General features: G+C 41.8%; 1 long non-coding RNA gene across 1 annotated transcript in view; it reads left to right on the forward strand.

Moving 5' to 3' along the window:
- The window catches only part of LOC134340991 (uncharacterized), a 54,515-nt gene that overhangs the window by 2,979 nt on the left and 28,264 nt on the right, over positions 1–23,272 (forward strand). The window contains exons 2-3 of the long non-coding RNA XR_010016693.1: positions 3,703–3,826; positions 17,570–17,671. This is a non-coding gene — a long non-coding RNA (uncharacterized LOC134340991). The remainder of the gene's footprint in view (positions 1–3,702; positions 3,827–17,569; positions 17,672–23,272) is intronic.

The raw sequence follows: 23,272 nt of genomic DNA on the forward strand, positions 1-23,272 counted from the left end.
TTTTTTTTAGAATTGGGAAGAAATTTTACCTAATCTCACTGTTAAATTTAATTTGTCTACATAATATAGTTAATTTGTTTGCAAACAGGAGGAATTCTGCAGATGCTGGAAATTCAAGCAACACACATCAAAGTTGCTGGTGAACGCAGCAGGCCAGGCAGCATCTGTAGGAAGAGGTGCAGTCGACGTTTCAGGCCGAGACCCTTTGTCAGGACTAACTAAAGGAAGAGTTAGTAAGAGATTTGAAAGGGGGAGGGGGAGATCTGAAATGATAGGAGAAGACAGGAGGGGGAGGGATGGAGCCAAGAGCTGGACAGGTGATTGGCAAAAGGGATATGAGAGGATTATGGGACAGGAGGCCTAGGGAGAAAGAAAAGTGGGGGGGTAAACCCAGAGGATGGGCAAGGGGTATAGTGAGAGGGATAGAGGGAGAAAAAGGAGAGAGAGAAAAAGAATGTGTGTATATAAATAAATAACGGATGGGGCATTAACGGAAGTTAGAGAAATCAATGTTCATGCCATCAGGTTGGAGGCTACCCAGAGAGAATATAAGGTGTTGTTCCTCCAACCTGAGTGTGGCTTCATCTTTACAGTAGAGGAGGCCGTGGATAGACATGTCAGAATGGGAACGGGATGTGGAATTAAAATGTGTGGCCACTGGGAGATCCTGCTTTCTCTGGCGGACAGAGTGTAGGTGTTCAGCAAAGCGGTCTCCCAGTCTGCGTCGGGTCTCACCAATATATAAAAGGCCACATCAGGAGCACCGGACGGTGTTAAAGGTGTTATTGTATTTTTTTTAAACTTATCTTTTACAATTGCTGGACACTAAGAACCTAAAGTATTGTAGGTGTACACCATCAGCGAGTTGCTTGTTGGTGGAGAAACTGAAGGAGCTGGACTTTGTGCGGAGTGTGTTGCTGCCTGAGATAGGCATTGGAATCTGTGCACAAAGGCAGTGTGCAGTCTAACAGTCAGTGATTGGCTTAGTCGCTTTTCTTGTGATCGCAAGACCCTGTTGGACACTGATAATGAGAAATACTGCAAGTCTGATTCACTGGTTTAATGGTGAATGGCAGGGAGGGATGGCAGGGGAGTTATGTGGCCTCTGTCACAGCAAGGACTGGGCCTCAAGCTGCACTGTTGCCTGTTTGCAGCAGCCCGAGAGAGGTGCCAGGGGCAGAGCGGCAAGGCAGGTTGCCGGGTGGGCTGGAAGGGCCTGTTTCACACAGTGATTGGTGGCATCCATTAGTCTCGCGAGACCATGGATCTGCGCCTGGAAAGTCTTGCTTCAACCAGTAGACTGCTGCTTTCCGTGCTGTGTCATCGTGGTGAGGCGGCGCTGGTGTGTCCTCTCCAGGGTGCAGACCTGGGTAATGTTGTATGGAAGACCGGCAGTTGCCCAAGCAGTGAGTCTCCCCTCTCCATGACACTGATGTTGTCCAAGGGAAGGGCAAAGGCTGATACAGCTTGGCACCAGTGTCATCGCAGGAGTTGCCAGAACGAGGTTGAAGGCAATGTCAGACTGCCTTAGGGACTCGAGCTCCGGATTTGTCCTCAGGGTTTACTCCTGAAGCCTTTCCCATGAGTGGGTATGGCCACAAGTCAGCGGATTTTGAAATCAGAGTTTTCGCTCTCTTAGATGGACTGCCTTCCCAGGCTGATGTGCTCCATCTACCCGAAGCACTGATTTTAAGGCACCAGGATCCGCCTTTGCTCCTTCTCCTGTCAGTAGAAACAGTTCTGCCGGGCTTAGAGGCTAAGCCACACGAGAAGGCCAGGAGTTGGACTTGGTTGTCAGAGGCTATTTGAGGCGCATGCCATGAGGAGCACTTTTAGGTAGTGGGAGTTTGTCCCCACTACCACTCCTCAGTTTGACAACCTTGGAACCTTCACAAGTATCTCTAAATAAAAATAAAATATTTATAAATAATTTTGACTCAGAAATTGAAGGCACGATATTGACGCATGCAGTTCATATAGTCTTGGTTCATTGTTGCCTTTGAGTCAACCAATCTAATCTCCAAAGGCTTGAGCTCTAAATTCCAGTTTGGCATTCCAGTTGCAGTACTGCACTCCTAGAAATAGAATCTTCTGAATGAGAAGTTAAACTAAGGCCATACCTACCCTCACAGGCAGATTTAAAGATCCCAGGGCACAAATTCAGATAACAGCAGGGAGCTCTTCCCAGTGTCCTGTCAATATTTCTCCAGCAGCTAATGCACAAATAATAGCCAATTCGGTTGTTAACTTTGCCAAGTCACTTTGCATTCCCTTTAGAAGGACACCAAAAGCACCTGAAAAAGACTGTACTGAAGCAAGTTTGGTGTTTCTCAATGATGATTATTGTATTCATAGAAAAAGCTCAAGAAAAATAGTTACACTGTCTACACTCAGTGGTCACTTAGCGTATGTTTGTGGTCTTCTGCTGCTGTCACCCATCCACTTCAAGGTTTGATGTATTGTGCATTCAGAAATGCTCTTCTGCACACCACTGTTGTAATGCGTGCTTATTTGAGTTACTGTCACTTTCCTGTCAATCTGAACCAATCTGGGCATCCTCCTCTGACTTCTCTCATGAATAGGGCACTTTTTTTGCCCACAGAAACTGCTGCTCACTGTTTGCTTTCTGTTTCTCGCACCATTTGCTGTAAACCCTAGAGACTGTCGTGGGTGAAAGTCCCAGGATATAAGCTGTTTCTGAAATACTCAAACCACCCTGTCTGGCACCAGCAATCATTCCACAGTCAAAGTCACTTAGATAACATTTCTTCACCATTCTTTGTTTGGTCTGAACAACTGAACTTATTGATCGTGTCTGCATTGAGGGATACATTGAGCTGCTGCCGCATGATTGGCTGATTAGATATTTGCATTAATGAGCGGATGCACAAGCATACCTAACAAAGTGGCCACTGAGTGCATATAAATGTAAAATCATAGGAGTACCTTTTCTTTCCTAGTTCAATAAAACTCACCGTTTTACCTCAAGACAATATTTAAATGTATTAAGAAGGGACAAGGTCAATTAAAAATAATGGAACCTCAATTATCTTATTCTTATTTTTTGACTTGTTTTCTGATGGCAGGTAGGTAAGGAAGTAGAGGAGGCAATAATAGCTTTCCTATTACTCCTTATAGATATAGGTTCCCTCAGGGAACTGAACATCCTCAGCAACTGTATAATCTATCCATACTGCAGATTAACCTTGTAAAAGTGTGAATGTGAAACAATAATGAACTAAGGTCTGAGCCATATCACATAAAACAAAAACAAAGATTACCCTTCAAATTTGTGAAAAAAATAATCTTATAAAAGCAAAAGAATTCCAATGCCTATGAAGTATTTGATCAGCAAGGGAAAACATGCTTTAAACATGTTTAAAATGCCAAGTATTAGAGTAAGAAGAACTCCTTCTGCAAGAAGCTTTCTTTTCTGGAAGAACTCGTAGGTGGTGAAAAAGGCTTCTGGCATGCTGCCTTTCATCACTTAGAGCACTAAGTCCAGAGGGTGGGATGCTGCAGTTGTACAAGACATCGGTGAGACTGCGTTTTGAATATGGTATTCAGTTTTGATCATCCTTCCATAGGAAAGATGCTCCTAAGCTGGAAATATTGTAGCTGAGATTTACAAGGAAGTTGCCAGGAGTCGAGGGACAGACTTATGGTGAGAAGTTGACAACTTGGAACTTTTTTTCATTGCAGCACTGAAAAATGAGGGGTCATCTTATAGAGGTGTCTAAAAGCATGAACAACACTGAAAAACATCACTGCATACAGTCTTTTTTCAGAAGGTTGAGGAATCAAAACGAGATGGCATATATTCAAGGTGAGATTTAACTAGATCTTGAGGGACCAAATAGTAGTCAATATATGGAATAAGCTGTGTTTGAGGTGTGTACATTAACAATTTAAGGTATGTGGACAGGTACCTTTTATTGGTGGACAGCTACCATCCGCCAGAAAAAATGGGATCTCCTGGTGGCTACCCATTTCATTTCACCTTCCCATTCCCATTCTGACAGGTCAGTCCATGGCCTCCTCTACTGCCTCGATGAGGCTACACTCAGATTGGAGGACCAACACTTTATATTCCAGCAACACACATCAAAGTTGCTGGTGAACGCAGCAGGCCAGGCAGCATCTGTAGGAAGAGGTGCAGTCGACGTTTCAGGCCGAGACCCTTTGTCAGGACTAACTGAAGGAAGAGCTAGTAAGAGATTTGAAAGTGTGAGGGGGAGAGGGAGATCCAAAATGATAGGAGAAGACAGGAGGGGGAGGGATGGAGCCAAGAGCTGGACAGGTGATTGGCAAAAGGGATATAAGAGGATCATGGGACAGGAGGCCCAGGGAGAAGGAAAAGGGGGAGGGGGGAAAAAACCCAGAGGATGGGCAAGGGGTATAGTGAGAGGGACAGAGGGAGAAAAAGGAGAGAGAGAGAAAGAATGTGTGTGTATAAATAAATAACGGATGGGGTACGAGGGGGAGGTGGGGCATTAGCGGAAATTTGAGAAATCAATGTTCATGCCATCAGGTTGGAGGCTACCGAGACGGAATATAAGGTGTTGTTCCTTCAACCTGAGTGTGGCTTCATCTTTACAGTAGAGGAGGCCGTGGATAGACATGTCAGAATGGGAATGGGGTGTGGAATTAAAATGTGTGGCCACTGGGAGATTCTGCTTCCTCTGGCGGACAGAGCGTTGGTGTTCACACATTTCGGATCTCCCCCTCCCCCTTTCAAATCTCTTACTATCTCTTCTTTCAGTTAGTCCTGATGAAGGGTCTCGGCCTGAAACGTCGACTGTACCTCTTCCTAGGGATGCTGCCTGGCCTGTTGCATTCACCAGCAAGTTTGAAATTTGTTTGCAATTTGCTTCCAAAATGTATTTTGAGAATCTGGGAATGGGTATGTGTACAGATAAATTGCTGTTAGGAGCTCTCAGCTGGTGACGTTTTCTCCTGCTGGTGTTCTGTAGGATAGGGCAATTCCCAACTTAAGAACTTTAGTCAAATTCTATAAACTAACAGATCAATTGCAATTTGTTGCTTTGATATTTGTCTAGGAGTTCCTCAAGTTAGTCCCAACTACATTTTTTACAATTTATCTCTTAATGCAATGTACAGTATGTTCACGTAGTGGTTAGCATAACGCAAGTGACCCAGGTTCAATTCCTACTGCTGTCTGTAAGGAGTTTGTATGTTCTCCCCGTGACCATGTGAATTTCCACCGGGTGCTCCAGTTTCCTCCCGCATTCCAAAGACAAACTGATTAGTAAGAGGTGGGAGTGCTATGTTGGCGCCAGAAGCATGGCGACACTTGCAGGCTGTCCCCAGGACATATTTGGACTGTGTTGGTCATTGATGCCAGCAACATATTTCACTGTGTGTTTCGATGTACGTGTGACGAATAAAGCTAATCTTTGAATCATGAGTATTGCTGATTATTATTACCCATTCCTTGAGAACTGATCTTCATTCTTCAACCTAGATCATCTTATTAAACCCAGAATGTATGCTGGCACTGAGTAGTGGTAATGAGGTGGATGATGCTATCAATGCAAACGTATTAAATATTAGTAATTCAAATATTAGTAAATAATTTTAAGTTACTTTCATCCCTGCTTGAGAACTAAGCAAAGCAGAAGCCATTGACTAATAATTATTGATTTTGTTTTTTTTTTGTTAGGGGTTCTTTTTTCCAAAAAAAAATAGTTTTAACATTTTATTGTTTTGTATTATTATTGATATTTTTTAGCTTTGTTAAGCAGTTATTTGATAATTTAATTCTTATTGTACATATTGAGATGTTGACTTCATTAATGTATTTTTTGATTTTCAATAATAATAAAGATTTTAAAACAAAATGATTTATTTTCGTCACATCCATGTAGGATGTGATTCATTATTGATTATTAACTGAAAAGAGGCAACATGGACTAATCAGTCTTGCTTCCCTTCAGAGGATGTGCATTCTCAGTTGGTAAGCCACTTCGATCAAACTTATTTACTTCCTGTGGCACGGCTTTAGGGGAAGACTTGTTTTCATGGTTTCACAGCTCCTGGCATTCACCTCATCCAAAACGTCATATTGATTGGTGGTGGAAAAGAGATTGAAGGAATATCTCTTCCAATGCTTCCTGAAGGACATGATCTTCAGGCCTTTTCTGCGTGGATTTTCATTGGCACCAACACTGTGGGGATGGTAGCTTGATTTGCCATTGTAGATCTTGCCCTTTGCAAAGGTTTTGATACTGTCAAGATCTCTTTTGTTTTTCCCTTTAAAATTATGGTCTTTTTGTTGCATGCCCTGTGATTTACTGCTCGTTGCCAGATAGTCATGCTTGTTGCCTGGTGGTTATGCACTTTCACACGACATTTCACCCGGTGTTTTGGCTGCTTCAGATTGTTCTCATCTTCCTGGTCTTTCCCATTGAAACTGGTCTCACATAATATGTTCGTATGGTAACATGCGTGGTCTGATAGGACCTCTTGCAGAACTGTTGTGGATAGGCATCTGATGGGGAACAAAGTTTCTCTCTTTCAACTCGACCATGATGTTCATTTCATCAGAGCTGTGAAAAACAAGTTAGCAGATATTCAACACAAGCATAGAAATTCTGATTCCAAGTCCTCCATTATTGGCTATGCATCAATGATCAAATAAGAGAGAGATAATGGATATTCATCTGTACTGATGTCACTAGGTTAGGCAACACACATGGGAGCAGGAAGCTGGAAAGAGATGGTGATAGAAAATAGGAATGAAGTGTGGGGTCACCTACCTTGTGGGTAAAAGGGATGGAAGAACATTTTCCGAAAAGGGTCCAGAAATCACTCGACTCCCATGGACAGACACAAAATATCCTCACTATCTCCCTGTATCTCCCCTCAATGAGCCCCTCAGCCTTCCCAAATGATCTGGAGTTCATCCAGTTCCCTAACGCGGTCTGTTTAAAAAAAAAAAATGAATAAATAAAAAAAATAAATTTTAAAAAAGCTGCAGCTGGATCCAATTCTTCCATGTGTAGTTTGGAGACTGGAGATCTCCCTGTATTCCCATATCCCATAAGGGGAATGCTCTACTGTCCTGCCTGGCATTTCCACAGCTTTAACTGTGCAATAAGAAAGAAAGAAACTTACCCTAGCTAAAATAGTTCCAGCCTGTGAATGTATCATAAATCTTCTTTGCAATCTTTCTAGTTTAATGATGTCTTTCCTATAATAGAGTAACCAAAACTAAATACAATACTCTAGGTGCAGCCTGACAAAGCCTTGTACAACTGCAACACTGATTATCAGTGCCCTGATGATAAGGTCATCTTCACCATCCTGTCTACCTGTGATGCTACTCTCAAGAAACTAAAACCTTGTGCTCCCAGGTTGCTCTGTTCTACAATGTTCCCCAGGGCCCTACTACTCATTGTGAAAGTCCTGAAAAGATACGAAGGTTTTGTCAAATATGATGAAGACAGAATTCTGTGAGATATATTATTTGCTACTTCAAGTGACAAAATAACGGCAACATGGTAGCGTAGCGGTTAGCATAACGCTTTACAGTGCCGGCGACCTTGGTTTTATTTCCGCTGCTGTCTGTCTGTAAGGAGCTTCTGCGTTGGTCATAAACTACCTCTGGTGTGGCAGTCAGTGGCAAAAGGAACCAAAGGGGAATTGGTCGGCATACGGCGAAAAAGAGAAAGGAAAGGGGTCGGATGGGTCTATTCAGCTAGGAGCTAACTCAGACTCAAAGGGGACGAATGGGTTTCTGTGCCAAAGTAAGGTTGCTTTAAGGTCAAAATGAGAACAATTTTACACTTCTACCACTCACTCATCTCCAGTTTTGCTTTTTGGCAACTTGCAGATCTTCAAGATAAAGAACAGTATCCTCTTAAACAGGTTGCTCTTCCTCAACTCTCTCTCCTTCTGAGCCATTTTGATGAAATATTTAAATGAATATGATTTGCAGATCACTACCAGCAGCAATAACTTCCTCCTGTTGTGCTACTATTGCATCATTTTGACATAGGAACATAAGATTTACATTGGGGGGGGGGTGGTTTGTAAATAAAACATGGTAACTGTAACCTTTCTAGATTGAATAAAAGCACACAAATATATTTATGTATTAGTGGCTTTGACAAATTTAAATGGTTTTACTCTATTTGATTTTAATAGACATGTCATCATTGAGAAGTGATAAGCCAATCTAGTCCCAAACATCGTCAGTTCTTGGTTCTTGATCCTCCAAAATATTCCTCATGGAATTTAAACTGAAGGTGGCGGAGGGTGGGCTGAAGGAGATTTTTGAAGAAGAAAAGCAGCCTTAAATTTAGTTGGGTTTGGTTGTGTGACTGTGTTAGGATGAAAATTATTCCATGCTTTAATTGTACGGGGGAAAAATGAATTGCTGTACACATCTGACTTGGTAGTTAGTAATTCAAATTGAGTTGAGTGCCCTCGTCTGCTCCTAATAGGTTTGGGTTTGATGTGGGATTGGTAGTCTATGTCGAACTGACCATTTAACATTTTGTAAAAAAAACAGGTCAGGCGGTGTGCTTCACATCTATCTTGGAGAGAGTTCCACTTTAATGAATTTAAAAGTTGAGTAACACTCACTTCTCTGTCATAGGTATTTGTGACAAATCAGGCTGCCTGTCTTTGGACTGGCTCGATGGAAGTAGTGTTTTTGTTTGTGTATGGGTCCTATGCAGCAACTGCATATTCCAAATGTGGCCTAACAATGGTGAGGTACATCTTCTCCTGAAGCTGAACAATGATGAAAATTGCGGCTCAAGAAGTTTAGGACTCCTGTTGCATTCACTGTTGCATGATGCGTCCGACTATTCCAGCGTAGATCATTCTGGATTTTGATACCAAGATACCTGATATGTTTGGTTTCTTCAAGGGTGACGCCGAGGATTTTATATGATGTTTTACCTGGTTTTCTCTTCCTGGTGACACACATGGTTTCACATTTGGAAGAATTGAATTGCATGCCCCATTGTTGAGACCACTCAACCATACTATCAAGATCTTTTTGGAGAGCATCTTCATCATCACTTGACTTAATTGGCCGGTATACCAAACAATCATCAGCAAAAAGTCTGGGTGTGCTTGTGACTTTTTCATGGATGTCATTAAAGTAGAAACAAATGTGGACCCAGCACTGTACCCTGGGGTGTACCACTTAACACTGGACGCCATTTAGAATTTTTTTCCATTCACGCGCACAGGTTGAAGATGTTTTGTCAAGAAACTGGAAATCCATGTTTTAGTATTGGAGCGAACACCGTAGAAGTCGACCTTCCTAAGTAATCTTTGGTGGGGAGTAACATCAAATGCTTTGGAGAAGTCGAGCACTACTAAATCATTGATGACATTGTTATCAAAATTCCTGGCCAGGTCATTTATTGTCAGGATAAGCTGAGACTCGCATGATCCATGCTTCCTAAAAGCATGCTGGTTGTCAGCAAGAATATTGTGTGTGCTAAGGTACCTCATCAGATTGCTGTCAACTATATGCTCCAAGTGTTTACAGTAAGTGCTTGTTAAAGAAATAGGACAGTAATTTGCTGGGTTGGTGGTTTGACCCTTCTTAAAGAGAGGAGTGATGTTTGCCTTTCTCTAATCCAGGGGAAGATCACCTGAGTCGAGCAACTGTTGGAAAATAAAATGCAGAACAGGAGCTAGTTCTTCAGCTGTGATCTTAAGGGCTTGATTCTGAATCTGGTCTGGCCCAATAGCTTTTGTCGTATTGATGTTGAGCAGTAACTTTTTGACACCTTCAACCTCAATTTCAGTAGGAGGGGTATCAGTATACTGGCTGGGCGGTAGATCAGGAAAAGATGAAGGTTCTGTATCTTCCCATGTAAAAACATTTTGAAATTGGTTTGCAAGAGCTTCTGCTTTTTCCTGGTCCTTAGTGATCAGACAGTTGTTTACCTTTAGTGTCTGGATGCCAGTGTTGTCTGTCCGTCTGGATTTCACATATCTCCAAAAATCCATAGGATGCTCCCCCTCAAGAATTGAAGAACTGTGTTGTCTATGAGCACTCTAATGGTATGGTCGACTTGCTTTCACACTCTGGTGGATTTGTCCCAATCCAGTCTTGTACCACTTTTTTTTTGGCACAGTTGTAAAATTTCTCTTTCTTACTACAGAGATGCTTTTATTTTGCTGAAAACCAAGGAGAACGCATAGGGTCCTTAATAAATTTATGAGGAACATGATTCGTAACAATATCACTTAGTGAGTCTCTCAGCCACACCCAGTTGTCTTCAACAGATCTTTTGTCTGGTTGTTAGATAAAGAAGTCTCTCCCAAGTTGTTTTGCTAAGTCCTTGAATTCCTCACTGTTCACCTTCCTCCAAAGCTGATTTTTACGAGGTGGTTTAGGGAGAACTTCAATCTTTGTGTGCAGTTTTGCTTGAATAATAAAATAATCACTGATTTCAGCACTGGGTGAAACCTCCGAAATTAAATCTGGATGTGAAGTCAGCAATAAATCTAAGGTGTTTTCAGCGCCACCTGTATCATCACGTCTGGTAGGAAAAGTAACTTTCTGAGACAGATGATTTTTCAGAATCAAATCAGCCAGGGCTTCCTGAAGAGCACCTTTTGTTTCACTTTGTGTGCTGTCATTCCAATCTACACCTGGGACATTAAAGTCACCCTCCAAGATAATAAACGGAGAGCGCGACGAGGCGTTTATTTTGGAAATGCTTGATTCAAGGTTGAAAAGAGGCCCTGACTTAGCATCAGGTGAACGGTAAAAACTCGCGATCTGCACCATTTGTCCCTGAAGTGTAGCTTGACACCAAATTTGCTCAGTCACTGCCCAAGTCAGTTCTTTCAAAACAAGGAATAGTATTGTTCACACCAATAAAAGCGCTGCCTCCATATAAACCATATAACAATTACAGCATGGAAACAGGCCATCTCAGCCCTTCTAGTCCATGCCGAACACTTACTCTCACCTAGTCCCACCGACCTGCACTCAGCCCATAACGCTCCATTCCTTTCCTGTCCATATAGCTATCCAATTCTACTTTAAATGACAATATCGAACCTGCCTCTACCACTTCTGCTAGAAGCTCGTTCCACACAGCTACCATTCTCTAGTAAAGAAGTTCCTCCTCATGTTACTCCTAAACGTTTGCCCCTGACTCTCAACTCATGTCCTCTTGTTTGAATCTCCCCACTCTCAATGGAAAAAGCCTATCCACGTCAACTCTATCTATCCCCCTCATAATTTTATATACCTCTATCCAGTTCCCCCCCCCTTAACCTTCTATGCTCCAAAGAATAACGACCCAGCTTGTTCAACCTTTCTCTGTAACTTAGGTGCTGAAACCCAGGTAACATACATAGTAAATCTTCTCTGTTCTCTCTATTTTGTTGACATCTTTCCTATAATTCGGTGACCAGAACTGTACACAATACTCCAAATTTGGGCTTACCAATGCCTTGTACAATTTTAACATTACATCCCAACTCCTGTACTCAATGCTCTGATTTATAAAGGCCAGCGTACCAAAAGCTTTCTTCACCACCCTTGAGAGTTTGTCCTTTCTAAAAAAATTTGAAAATGAGGAGGGAATATCTCAGCAGATTTAATTGAAGGATCAAGCCAAGATTCAGTCCCGATTAAAATGTCAGGGTTTTCAGTTTCAATAAATGAATTAATCACAGCCGATTTTCCTTTTATACGGCGGCAATTGATGATAGCAATTTTAATCCCATTACTTTTACTAATATCCTTGCGAGCACTGTCTTTTTTAATATTTTCAGTTTTATTGGGAGCATTGTGTGCATTTCTTTGTCCATCAACATATTTACACTTAGTGCTAGTGGAAGGGGAGGACATCAATGGGGGTGTTGCTCTTAACATCTTTCCGAACAATGGTCCAACCGTCCTTCGTCTTTACATATTTCAATGGAGGAAGTTTTCTTTGTGCCTTGGGTGTTGTCACACAAGCCCATCCAGAATCAGTTTTTTCAGCGTTATTCTTGTTAGTTTATAGTCAGTATTCAATTCTGAGTTCATCACTCCTTTAAGAAGGCCTGGAAGGTGTTGATAAACACTCTATCTTCAAATGTATTAGCAGTAATGAAAACAAAGATTTTATATTCACAGAACAATATGAATGAAAAAACCTTTAGTTACATCTACTATTATATAAGTTTGTAGCAGTTCAACATTCAGGATGTTTAAGTTTCCTGGGCGATAAGTGTGAGGTCACATGATGTCACAATGCAATGCACTGACTCTAAGGAGACAAATGTGAGGTCACAATCGGCTTACATAGCTGACCTATCAACTGATGTAACAAGATCTGAGTTATCATCAGAACTGAGATAGGTTCAGGAAAAGCATCTACACTTTAAATATTAACTTGGCTCTTGATGTTACGTGGGAAAATATGTGTTTGAAATTGGGGAATAAATTTAATTTAACCACTCTAAGTGAAGCAGATGAGAGAAATTATTCACCTGCTCTGCACTTCACAAACATGAGACCTGTCAAATTTTTCTCCATATTAAGTCTGTTCTCCTGACAGCTCAGTCAGTTCATCACCCATTTAAAACCCTTTGTTTAGAGTTCACATTATTCAACCTTATAAATTGTAATAGTTGACAAAGATTTTGTAAAAGTACAGGAAGTCTTCTGCAGTATCCCAGCCACTATTTAAGCTCATCAGCTTTTCACACCATTCCCAACTCCCCCCCCCCCCACCCCACCTTTCCTTCCTCTCTCACCTGGATTCACCTATGCCAGCAAGTGTTCCTGCCCCTTCCCCCCACCCTTTTATTCTGGATTCTGCCCTCTTTCTTTCCAGTCCTGATGAAGGGTCTCAGCTTGAAATGTCGACAACTCATTCCTCTCCATGCATACTTCATTCCTCCAGCATTTTGTATGTGTGTTGTTAATGGGCTCACCCCTATTGACATCAATGGATCTGGGGTTGAGAGGGTAAACAGCTTTAAGTTCCTCAGCATCCATACCGCTGAGGACCTCGTGGTCTGTACACACCAGCTGTGTGGTGAAAAAGGCACAACAGCACCTTGTTCACCTCAGGCAGTTGAGGAACTTTAGCATGGGCCCTCAAATCCTAAGAACTTTCTACAAGGACACAATTGAGATTATCCTGACTGGTTGCATCACTGTACTTCCCTTAATCGCAGGACTCTGCAGAGAGTGGTGCGGACAGCCCAGCGCATCTGTAGTTGTGAACTTCCCATGATTCAGGGCATTTACAAAGACAGGTGTGTAAAAAGGTCCTGAAGGATCACTGGGGACCCAAGTCACCCCAACCACAACCTATTCCAGGTGCTACCATCCAGGAAATGGTACCACAGCATAAAAGCCAGGACCAACAAGCTCCAGGACCGCTTCAACTCGCGCTGATTTCAGTGTATTTCTATGTTAAGTTGACTGTTCTATTCATTATAAATTACTATGATTGCACATTGCACATTTAGATGGAGATGTAAGGTAAAGATTTTCACTCCTTGTGTATGTGAAGGATGTATGAAATAAACTCAATTCAATTCAATTCCTGCATCTGTAGAATCTCTTGCCTCTCTATTAAGCCTGGTGTACTGTTCCCAGGGTTATCTATGATGTTACAATAATTAGTGCTGCATTTGTCACTCTCCATAATCAGAAATTAGGTTTGTCATCATCATTAATTATAGTTGCTCCTGCCTTTGTCCACACACCACTTTATAAAGGGTTTACACTTTAGCTGGTTACCATATTGTCCATGCATGTCCTTTCATGGTATTTATTTTTCTGCAGCTGGGTTTCATTTGGCAGCTTGTGTCAACATGTTAAATCACACAAATTTGAGAGCTGGAGGAAGTTATTTATCCACGGAAGTCTGCTCTAACATTCATGAAAGTTATGAATGATCTATATCTTAACTCGGGATTTTCTCCTTAAAAATCCCCTTTCAAATGCTCTATTATGTGATGAAATGTTTCCCAATTCTATGGGCTCTCATTTGCTTATGTTCCTTGTTATGAATTTTGCCCCTCTCGTTTGATGCTCCCTGTTGACTTCTTCAGACACCTCAAACACTCCCAATTAGCTCATCCAACTTGCCCCCATTAGGGATTTCCCAGTCTCCTCTCCAGATCTGAATCCATTGGCACCCCCTGACCCCTCACCATTGACATATCAGGTAGGAATATCAGTAAAGTGGCAGCATGACCAGAAAGCAGTCAAGATGTAAGAAAAGGATCCCGGTGTATATGATGAATGAACTCCTCTCAGGCTTCCAGCTTGATACAGGAATTAATTATAACCAACGTTTCGAGGACAAACTCTGCCAAAGTCTTCAGGGATGATGCCTAGGCATGTCTAGTCTGGTGATACTTATATTCCTGTAGTCCATCTCAAAAGCCATTGAAATATAACTAGAGGAAAAGAATCTTAAGAAAGACAGAGGTCTTGCTCTAAGTAAGAACTGGAATTTGAATATATAAACAAGGTGGAATAGCGGAAATCTGATTGGTTGAGGACTAACCAGTCAGGAGGGGGAAATCTGACTGGTTGAGGACTAACCAGTCAGGAGGGATGGACTACCACTGGACTAGACATACCCAGGCATCATCACCGGAGAAAATGGCAGATTTTGTCATAAAAACGTCAGTTATTATCAATATTGTACCTGGCTGGAAGCCCGAGAAGAACTTATTCAGTCAAGATGTAGTTAGCTTCCTTTGTTGTCTCCGCATTTACCTTATTGCTGCTGGGGACAAAAGGGTGAAATCTCAACATCTGCATTGTACACATCTTCCAGAGGTACACAGGAGCACATGGCAGAGCAGCACATCTCCAGACCAAGGTCTTCATTGTGATGGACAGATGTGAACTGAGTCTTTGTGGGTTTGTAATATTCCTTCTAGATAAGCAGGGCAATACAGAGTGTGGCAGATATGAGTTCCCATATTCATTTCATATGTCCAACACACTGTATATGTACATACATTTGTTTCTATGGGTGCAGAACTAGTATTTTCTCTCTCTCTCCCCCCCCCACTTTTATTAATTGTCCTCCCATTTTAGTCTTACATACTCTTGATGACATTACAGGACTGTGGAGGTATGGTACCATAATGAGTGATTTTTAAAAAAAATCTGTTTTCTGACTCATGGACAAAATGGACTTATGGATGTCTATAGAAACAGAATCCGTTCATTAACTGGGGATGACCTATACTCTGTACCCTGTGCTGTGCGGCTCCATAGTGATTGGTTATATAATGATGCATGTCATTAATAATAATAAGTACTTTATTGATCCCATGGGAAATTACTTCATTACAGCAGCAACATTAAAAATTGTGCTTAGCAATAATAATAAATAACTATAATAAAAATAATAGCTAATAATAATAAAGGTATCCGTTAGTCTTGTGAGACCGTAGATCTGCACCTGGGAAGTCTTCACTCTCCAGGGCACAGGCTTGGGCAAGGTTGTATGGAAGACCGGCAGTTGTCCATGCTGCAAGTCTTCCCCTCTCCACGACACCGATGTTGTCCAAGGGAAGGGCATTAGGACCCATACAGCTTGGCACCAGTGTTGTCACAGAGCAATATGTGATTAAGTGCCTTGCTCAAGGACACAACACGCTGCTTCAGCTGGGGCTTGAACTCACGACCTTCAGGTCACTAGTCGAATGCTTAAGCACTTGGCCACGTGCCTACACTGCTAATAATAAGCTAATAATAAAGTACACAATTTACCATGTTCAATAATAATGCACGAAATAAAACAGACTATTGTACTCTGATGTGTGTTCTTCTGTTGCACAGAGACGAACTGTTATTTATGCTTATTGCATTTGGTAAGAAAGATTTACTGTAACGATCCTTGTGACAGTGGAGCTGAATGAGCCTGTTTAAAAGGGTGCTCCACTGCTTATTCAGTAGGTCATGGTGAGGATGTGCCTGATTGTCTGTAATGGATAACATTTTGTTTAGTGACCTTGTCTCCACCACCAACTCAAGAGAGTCCGGGTTGTAGTCAAGGATGGGCCCAGCCTTTTTGATGAGTTTATGTATTCTTGCATCACCAGTACCGATGCTGCTGCCCCAACATAAAGCAGCAAAGAAGACTGCACTGGCTGCAACAGACTGTTAAAAGATCTCCAACATCCTGCTGCACACATTGAAGGATCTCAGCTTCCTTCGAAAATAGAGTCTGCTCATCCCCTTGTAAACAGCCTTGGTGTTGCTTTAACAGTCTAAGACTGTTGTCGAGGTGAGCACCCAAGTATTTGTACTCCTTCACCACCGCAACCTCTTCTCCCATAGGACTGTGGACTCGTGACAGTCCTGTTCCTCTCAAACTTAATCACCATCTCCCTGGTTTTGGCCTCATTCAGTAGCAGGTGATTCCGTCCGCACCATTCCACAAACTTGTCCACCAATCCTGTGCACTCTGACTCCTGCCCATCTCTGATACACCCAACCACCGCAGAGTCATCGGAGAACTTCTGTAGGTGACAAGACTCAGATTTATACTGAAAGTCTGAGGTGTACACTGTGAACAGAAATAAAGACAGGACAGTCCCTTAAGGGGTTTTATTATAATTAAACAATGATTCAGGAATGACCTCCATGCAGATTCATCATTATCATCATTATGTACCATGTTGAGTGATGTAAGTGATCATGGTCTTTGATTATAATTGTTCTTGGCAAATATTTCTACAGAAATGCTTTGCCATTGCCTTCTTCAGGGCAGTGTCTTTACAAGATGGGCGACCCCGGCCATTATCAATATTTTTCAGAGATTGTCTGCTTGGTGTCAGTGGTCACATACAAATTAATGCTAGAAAATAACCATTCAGTTTAACAAAGTACATTATGGACGTGAACAGTATTAAGGCAGAACATAGAGACTGGTAATAAACAACTCGTTCTTGGATTTACAGCTAAGAGTTTTTATAAAGCATATTAATGACCTGGACTTCAGAATCAGGATTATTATCACTGGCATGTGATGTGAAATTTGTTAACTTAGCAGCAGCACTTCAATGCAATACATAATGTAGAATAAATCAATAAGAAACAATTACAGTATATGTATATTGAACAGATTAAAAATCGTGCAAAAACAAATAATATATATCAAAAAAGCGAGGTAGTGTTCACAGGTTCAATGTCCATTTAAGAATTGGATGGCAGAGGGAAAGAAGCTGTTCCTGAATGGCTGAGTGTGTGCCTTCAGGCTTCTGTACCTCTTACCTGATGGTAACAGTGAGAAAAGGGCATGCCCTGGGTGCTGGAGGTCCTTAATAATGGACGGCGCCTTTCTGAGACACTGTTCCTTGAAGATGCCCTGGGTACTTTGTAGGCTAGTACCCAAGATGGAGCTGACTAGATTTACAACCCACTGCAGCTTCTTTCGGTCCTGTGCAGTAGCCTCCCCACCTCCCACCATACCAGACAGTGATGCAGCCTGTCAGAATGCTCTGCGTGTAGAAGTTTTTTTGAGTATTTTGTTGATATGCCAAATCTCTTCAAACTCCTAATGAAGTATAGTTGCTGCCTTCTTTATAGTTGCATCGATATGTTGGGACCAGGTTAGATCCTCGGAGATCTTGACACCCAGGAACTTGATGCTGCTCTCTCTCTCCACTTCTGATCCCTGTGTGAGGATTGGTAAGTGTTCCTTCGTCTTACCCTTCCTGAAGTCCACAATCAACTCTTTTGTCTTACTGACGTTGAGTGCCAGGTTGTTGCTGTTGCACCATTCCACTAGTTGGTATATCTCGCTCCTGTACACCCTCTCATCACCACCTGAGATTCTACCAACAATGGTTGTATCATCAGCAAATTTATAGATGGTATTTGAGCTATGCCTATCCACACAGTCATTGGTATAGAGAGAGTTATAATGGGATATACTTTTAAAGGTTGCATATGACATGAAACTGGGATTTTCTGTATTGAGTAAGGACTGATGGTGGATGATTTCACATGATAATTGGGGCAGCAGGGTAGCACAAGGCTTTACAGTACAGGTGACCTGGGTTCAATTCCTGCTGCTGCCTGTAAGGAGTTTGTACGTTCTCCGCGTGACCATGTAGGTTTCCTCCGGGTGCTCCAATTGCCTTCCACTTTCCAAAGATTCACTGGTTGGTAGGTTAATTGGTCGTTGTAAATTTTAAATAAATAAATAGATAAAATAAAGTAGTAACAGACATTAGGAGGCTGAGAGACAGGTGGAAAGAGGTAAATTAAAGACAGGACAAATAATATAACCAAGATGGTGGGGATCTTGGATGATAGATATTTATTATTTGTATTATTTTGTGACCACACCATCAATGCCATTTGCATGGACTAGGCATAATGACATAGTTGTTAGCACTGCTGCTTCACAGATGCAGTGTCCTGGGTTCGATCCTGATCTCTGGTGCTGTCTGTGTGGAGATTGTATGTCCTCCCTGTGACCATTTGGAGGTATTCCGGTTTCTACATCTCAGAGACATGTAGACTGGTAGGTAAAATGATTTTATCTCTTGTCCTATAGTAGATGAGTTTGCACATCCTCGCTGTGACCATTTGGATTTCCTCCAGGTTCTTCCGTTTCCACGTCTCGACATGTTGGTTGGTAGGTTAAATATTTATGGTCATTTGCTGTAGGTGTATCTGGGTGATATAAGAATCATGAGAGGGAATGTTGCTAGGGAAACAGGTACCCTCTGTTACTATTTCCACCCTTCCCTCCTTCATCTGTCAATCACCTTTTCTCACTTGGATCCACCTGTCACCCGCCAACTTGTGCGCCACCCCTTCTCCTCACTACTTTGAACAGGTTTTCTCCCCTCCATCTTTCAGTTCAGATGAAATGTCTCAACAGATGCGCTGACTTCCTGTTTCCTTCCACAGATGCTGCCTAATCAACTGAGTTCCTCCAGCAGTTTGATTTTTGAATTAGCATAGTTCAGCTTCACTTTGTGTGTTAAGATATATTAATAGGTGAAAACAGCGAAAAGTACTGCTTTTTTTGTTCTAATTGTATCTTTCTTATATTTTTTTAAAATTATGCTTCATTTATATTTTCCTTGTGGATGCTGTTTATATGATATGTGCCTGTGATGCTGCTCTAAGTTTTGAGTTGCAATATAACAATGAGCTTAACTTTGACTTTGGCAGTAGAAAACGAGAAATGCAAAGCTTTTCAATTGTCTGTTTCAGGGGAAGGTACATAATGGCTTTGTGGTGCAATTTGATTTAATTACATTATTATAGAAATCTAACTACTCTTGAAGTTAACATTCTAATTGAATTTCCTGATGACTATATTCATTATTCCTATTTATTCATCTTGTAATTTATGGTAACTTTATGTCTTTGCACTGCACTGCTGCTGTAAAACAATGCATTTCTCATCATATAAATGAACTTGATTCTGACTTCCAATTGGATTTATTTCTTTGAATCCTTGTTTTCGATTTCATGCAGAACTATCAGGGGTGGGCAGTTAGTATTTTGTCAGTAGCACAACACTGGTGCAAATATGTGCCCTAAACCAACTCCCATTCTATCGTTTTTCTATTCACCTCTCAACATTAATTTATACCAAAGTTCAATGGAATTATGCAATAGCATGATCTGCCTGTATTTCTCATTCAACTACTTTCCAGCAGGTGGCGGTCTAAGCACATAGATTACTCTCAAACAGTGATATTTGTTATATATACTAGAGATCCTGCAGATGCTGGAAATGCAGAGTAATGCACATAAAATGTTGGCGGAATGCTGACTGTCTATTCATTTCCATAGATGCTGCCTGACCTGCTGAGTTCCTCCACCATTTTGTGTCTGTTTATTATAGAGCCTTGTGAATAGGAATTGTTGGAATAGCTGTCTATTCTTTGCTTCATATATTAATAATGTATTTTTTGTTGAAGCGTGTGTTCTTTTTTTATTTCTCAGAGTTATTTTTTTCATGCTGTTAACAGCATCTTTCTTGGTGATTCCATTCATATTGAATTAACAAACACCAGTTTGATTCCATATACTGCATACCTCATCAGGTCAATTTCCCTCATTGGGCTTCTGTGTTCAAAAGAAGCTATCAAGCTAGTTGGATAAAATTTGTTGGCTTTGTCATGCGTATCCAAGTATCCCTCTGATTATTGTTTCTGGAATGTCCCGATCACTAGTTTATATTTACTGAATTGACCCCATACTCCTTTTTTGATTCCAGTTTACGCAGACCATATCTGTTTGCATCCCATTGCGAATGTCTCCTCTTCTATTATAATTACCTTGGAGTGTTTTACATCCCTTTCTAAATCTTAAGATATTATGATTAGTGTTTCATAGATGCTGTCCCACAGTAGTTTCTCTACTTGGGCTTATGTCACCTTCTACGTAGGGTCAGAAATATACTAATTCAGAAAGTTCTTCAAAACACACTTTTACAATGTCCTCATTGCTGCCGATATTATTGCTACCTCAGTCTATTTTTTGCATTATTAGTAAACTGCATTTTTTGACATCTCTGGAAATTTCAGAGGTTTCAAAGGTTAGAGAAATGTATACAATATACATCCTGAAATGCTTTTTCTTTGCAACTATCCATGAAAACAGAGTGTCCCCAAAGAATGAATGACAGTTAAATGTTAGAACCCCAAGTACCCCCCAGCTCCCCTCCCTCCCACACGTAAGCAGCAGCAAGCAATGATCCGCCCTCCCCCCACCATCAAAAAAAAAACATCGGCACCCACCACCGAGCACTCAAGCGTGCAGCAAAGCAACAGCAAAGATACAGACTTGCAGTACCCCATAAACTACTCATTCAACCGGTATTCAACATACCACAGTCTGTCTCTCTCTCTCTCTCTCTCCTCTCTCCCCTCTCTCCCCTCTCTCCCCTCTCTCCCCTCTCTCCCCTCTCTCCCCTCTCTCCCTCTCTCCCCTCTCTCCCCTCTCTCCCCTCTCTCCCCTCTCTCCCCTCTCTCCCCTCTCTCCCCTCTCTCCCCTCTCTCCCCTCTCTCCCCTCTCTCCCCTCTCTCCCCTCTCTCCCCTCTCTCCCCTCTCTCCCCTCTCTCCCCTCTCTCCCCTCTCTCCCCTCTCTCCCCTCTCTCCCCTCTCTCCCCTCTCTCCCCTCTCTCCCCGTTTCACAGCGAGAGGGGAGACATGACAAACAACTTGCTGGTTTACAATGCTAAAAGTCTGTTGTGTCACTTTTTCTGAGCTCTGTGCCCAAAGATCTCAGTTTTCTGGTCACACAGCCGTAGATATTTTGACTCCCATGACACACCAATCTCCTGCGGGACACTGACCTCCAATCCGCCTGTCTCCAGAGGCACGAGATCGGGGACCTCTAAAGGTGAGCTGAGCTCTTAGGTTGCATCCTTGGCATGTGGAATAATGGCCAGTCATGAAACCCTGAAAGCCGGTCCCATTCCCTCAAAGGACCAAAGTCAGTGTGTAACTCCAGGTCAGGGTCTTGAAAAGAACCCTGAAAGGGAAAAATAGAGATATTAAAGATGGAGATAGAGCTGTTTCCGAAAATTCCCAGAGAATTCTCTCATCATTGTCCTTCTGCCTAGTTATTGGTTGATGGATTGGTTCAAGTTCAATGTATTCTCATTCAACTATACACCTGTATACCACCAAATGAAACAGTGTTCCTCCAGACCAAGGTGTACAACACAGTATATATAACTCACACACACATACCACACATAGAATAATATTAACCACAAATAAATTAACCCCAGAGTAGCCCCAGTAGTGACATCTCACCCCTGTTTTACCTTAACTCTTGACACATCCCATCCATGATCATTCCAGGCCATTCTTTCTCTCCGACCCTGCTATAGTCTCAGAGTGGTCTCTCTTCCTCCTTTCTTCTTTGTCTCATGAAACATTTATTTTGATATGTTGAAAGTTTCAGCTGTAGGCAGTCAGATTTAGTATGAGTCTTCTCTGGTACTCCAGCACACTTACTAATGAAATGCTTGCCACTTCACTTCTCACTCTTCTCCTCTAGAGATTAGTGCTCAGTGGTTGTAAGAGAGAAAGATTAATGAAGTCAAGTGTGAGCTCATGGAATTTGCTAAAAGGAATCAAAAAGCAGATTATAATCTAAATGGGGATCGAACGTGTGAAGTCTAGAGGGATCAAGGCGCCTTAGTGTATAAATCACAAAAAAACTTTAAAATAAGTCCAACACGTAGTTTAGAAGGCCCGTGGCATTTTAGCCCATTTTGCAGTGGGGTTGGACTTTTAAGAGTGAGGTATTTTTGCGACAGTTGTACAGAGTCTTGGTGGAGCCATATCGGGAATGCTGTGCGCAGTTTTGGTATGGTTACCTATTAAGGATATAGTAGCATTAGAGGCAATTGAAAGGAGGTTCACAAGGCGAATTCCTGGGATGAGAGGGTTGTCCTATCAAAAGGGTCTGGACAGGTTAGGTGTGTATTTCTTAAATTTTATAAAATCCTAAGGGGGCTTCATGAGGTAGATGTTGAGATGTCTTCACATGAACAAGGGAATATGGTTACCAGATAAGGCAGTGGTCATTTAGATAGTGCATAAAATGTCCACTCTCAGAGGGTAGTGAATTCTCTGCCCTGAGGGTGGTAGAGAATAGACCATTTGATATGTTTAAGGTAAATTGGAAATACAAAGATCAGGGAATTAGGGGTATGGAAAACTAGCACAGAAGGCAAGCTGAGGCTAGCATTGATGAACCATGATCATAATGAGTGGTGGAGCAGGTTTGAGAGGCCTGGTGGCCTACTCCTGCTGCCTATAGTCTTGTGTTATATGGCGATTAAATAGTACATTAAAGGATAAGGTTGACTAGACCTCACAATCTAAAACATTGACAAATTTCTATTGCTGTGTCGTGGAGAGTTTACTGACTGATTACATTATAGCCTGGTATGGAAACACCAATGCCTTTGATCGGAAAATCCTACAGAAGGTAGTGGATTTGGTCCAGTACATCACAGGTAAAGCCCTCCCAACCATTCAGCACATTTACATGAAACACTGTTGTCAGAAAGTAGTATCCATCATCAATGATCTCCATCACCCAGGCCATGCTCCTTTCTCGCTGCTGCCATTAGATAGAAGGTACAAAAGCATCAGGACTCGCACCACCAGGTTCAAGAACAGATACTACCCCTCAACTATCAGGCTCTTGAACACAAGGGAGTAACTACACTCACTTGTCCATCTATTGAAATGCTCCCATAACAAATGATCTCACTTTAAGGACTCTTTACCTTGCTT

The sequence above is a fragment of the Mobula hypostoma genome, chromosome X2 (genome assembly GCF_963921235.1).
Source record: "Mobula hypostoma chromosome X2, sMobHyp1.1, whole genome shotgun sequence".
NCBI classification, from domain to species: Eukaryota; Metazoa; Chordata; class Chondrichthyes; order Myliobatiformes; family Myliobatidae; genus Mobula; species Mobula hypostoma.